This window comes from Octopus bimaculoides, chromosome 13 (genome assembly GCF_001194135.2).
Source record: "Octopus bimaculoides isolate UCB-OBI-ISO-001 chromosome 13, ASM119413v2, whole genome shotgun sequence".
Classification (NCBI taxonomy): domain Eukaryota; kingdom Metazoa; phylum Mollusca; class Cephalopoda; order Octopoda; family Octopodidae; genus Octopus; species Octopus bimaculoides.
The window spans coordinates 45,278,446-45,281,913 of NC_068993.1; the positions used below are offsets into that span (position 1 = coordinate 45,278,446).

At 41.4% G+C, this 3,468-nt stretch overlaps 1 protein-coding gene across 1 annotated transcript in view; it reads left to right on the forward strand.

Annotated features, from left to right (window-relative positions):
* Positions 1-3,468, forward strand: part of LOC106870559 (mucin-3A) — a 76,298-nt gene that overhangs the window by 60,932 nt on the left and 11,898 nt on the right. The window lies entirely within an intron of this gene.

The window sequence follows — 3,468 nt, forward strand, 5'->3', positions numbered from 1 at the left end:
ATATATAGGCACTTTTTCTCTTTCTCCTTAATACGCGCGCGCACGCGCGCACACACTCACAAAAATACACGCTTTGTCTCGTACTCACACATACAAACATTCTCTTTCTCTCTCTTTCTGTTTCTGTCGCTCTCTTACACGTAGATTTTATTATATCTTTTGCACACACACACACAACACACAGACACAAACACATACTTACACATACACATACAAACACATACTTACACAGACCCAAACAGATACTTATACAGACACATTTCTTCTCTCTCTCTCTCTCTCTCTCTCTCTCTCTCTCTCTCTCATAAATGTTTTATATCTTTCCGTCTTTTTCCCTCGGACGCACGTATTCTCTCTCTCTCTCTGTCGCACATACATTATTTTCTCTCCTCTTTCTGACAAAACAAACGCTCAGACAAGCATACACACACACACACACACACACGTACACACACATCTCTCACATCTTATGCGCGTACATATATTCTCTAATACACAAACTCTCTCTCTTACACGCGCATTTTCGTACTCACCTCTCTCTTTCTCTTTCTCTCTCGTACACACATGCACACACACAAGCACTGACACACACACACACACACCAACGCATTCTCTATCTCTCTCACTGGCTCTTACAAGCACGCGTTTCTCACTCTCTAAATCTTTCGAACGCGTAATCACATATGTATGCGCACGTGCAAGCACACACACACGCACACACACACACACACACACACTCTCTCTCACTCACCTACGCACACTCATACACACCCACCCATACGCACACACACATGCACTCGTGTACATGTGTTCAAGTGTATGTGTACACATATTCACTCGTTAATTATGCATTTCATTCGCGTATATTCTCACACGACAAACTGATATATACAATTGCTTAAACTCACATACATATACAGACGTTCGCACAAATACACACACACATACACCCACACCAACACACATGCACACACATAGGCGTGGCTGTGTGGTAAGAAACTTGCTTCCCAACCACATGGTTCCGGGTTCAGTCTCACTGCGTGGCACCTTGGGCAAGTGTCTTTTATTATAGCCTCGGGCCAAGTAAAGCCTTGCGAGTGGATTTGGTAGACGGAAACTGAAAGAAGCCTGTCATATATATATATATATATATATATATGTTTGTGTGTCTGTTTTTGTTCCTCCAACATTGCTTGACTACCAACATTGGTGTGTTTACGTCACCGTTTTCTAGCGGTTCGGCAAAACAGACCGATAAAATAAGTACTAGGCTTACAAAGAATAAGTTCTGGGGTCGATTTGTTCGACCAAAGGCGGTGCTCAAGCATGGTCGCAGTCAAATGACTGAAACAAGTAAAACAATAAAAGAATATATATATGTATTTATATATATATATCCACATACACAATATCATATATACACCTGCACGCTCGTACGTTAGGCATTTCATACACTTATACATGCATACAGACATTTATATACGTACGTATGCATACACACGCGCGTGTGCACACACACACACACTAACGCACACAAATGTTCATACTATATTTAAATACGGAGCATGAAACAATGTATGCGTGTGTGATTATATATGTGTGTATGTGTGTGTGTGTCTGTGTGTAAGCCTTTCTTTCTGTCTCTTTGTATTCATTAAAAACAGGAAGTTCTGTTATTTACAGAAAATAATGCATTTAGAATCAATCTATGAATTTTATGGCTTTTCATTCAACATTCTATGTATAAGGGGAATCTATCTATCCATCTATCTATCTATCTATCTATCTATCTATCTATCTATCTATCTATCTATCTATCTATCTATCTATCTATCTATCTATCCCTTCTCTTCCTCCTTTCTCATCGTCTTCCCTACTACCTACCTACCTACCTACCTACCTACCTACCTACCTATCTACCTATCTACCTACTTACCTGCCTGCCTGCCTGCCTGTCTATAAGTTTGTCTTTATCTTTCTGTCTGGCTGGCTGTCAACCACCACTACCACCACCACCACCACCGACCCCACCACCACCACCACCACCACCACCACCACCACCACTACTACTACTACTACTACTACTACTACTACTACTACTACTACCTCCTCTGTCACCGACACAAGAGTGTACAGTGTGTTGGAAACCTGGTCGTTTGGTCATTGGCTGATTGTACAGGAACTTGTAAGACTCCTAACACTCACTTTCTCTTTGCAGCTGGAGGCCGTTGAGTATGGTCAACTGAAAATTTAGGGTGTTTGTTTAAGGAGTTATCAAGCCTACGACCATTGATTTCAAAGGAAAGATATCCCGTATCCCGTACCTCAGTACCCACCTCCACTAACACCGTGATAAGAACCAATATCTGATCTCAAAATGCACAAAGCCAAACGGATGAAACCATAAGGTATCCCGTTCGATGCTTTAACATTGTGTCAAATCACAGCCGTGAATTGGCTCTTTATGTATTTACCCAGAAAGTATAAGAGGTAAAGTTGACCCGGATTTGAACTCAGAACGTAGTGTGCCGGAAAGTAAGAGTATTATTCGTTGCTCTAACGACTAGGCATTTTTAAAGAAAGTATTTTATTTCTTGTTGTTTAAACTCATGTCAGCTTTGATGAAGTACACTGTGACTTCATGTCATTCTGGTCATGACGACACGTCTTATTTTTTCGGATGAATGTGTTGGCCTAATCGACCGGACGCCTTGTAGCATTTGTTCCGGTTATTTGCGCTCTGAGTTCAATTCCCACTATGGTCAACTTTTGATAGGAGACATAACCCGTCACCCCACTTAACATTACTACTATGTACCTCGGGTACCTTTTAATAAGAACCACTATGTTCAAAGCATTCGGTACTGGTGCCCGGTTTCAGATTATCTACCTCCTTTTTTTTTTACCCTCTATTCTTTGATGTTCTGTAAAGGATCCTGGGCCCTGCCTTTACCAATCACTATAAAATAAAAGTTATAAAAAAAAAAGAAAAGAAACGTACCTCTCCCTATTTTAAGACCATAGAACGTTATTTGGAAGGAATGGAATACAGGTCACCGCGAATTCTGAAAAAGCAATGGACACAAACCTCTTTTCCAGACTTAGGTCTATTATGAGTGCCTCGATTCATAAGGTTGGAGAAGTTGGTTTCCATGGTGTATAAATGACTGAGATCGAAACATCCCACCCCTACTGGACGGGACGCCCATCCGCCGCAGGGTCAAATCTCCAGTTAATGCTGGAACACATTTTCAGCTGAATTGGTCTAGCGTAACCTGAAATGAAGTGTTTTCGCTCAAGAATACAAACGCAACCATCGCTCGGTCCGGATCCTGATCCGGGAATCGAAACCACAAATTTAAGAACATGAGTCCAACACCCTAACCACTAGGCCACACTCATTCATACGCTTTTCTGGAACAAAGTATTAATGAACAACAGCAACAACAATACCACCACCACCACCAC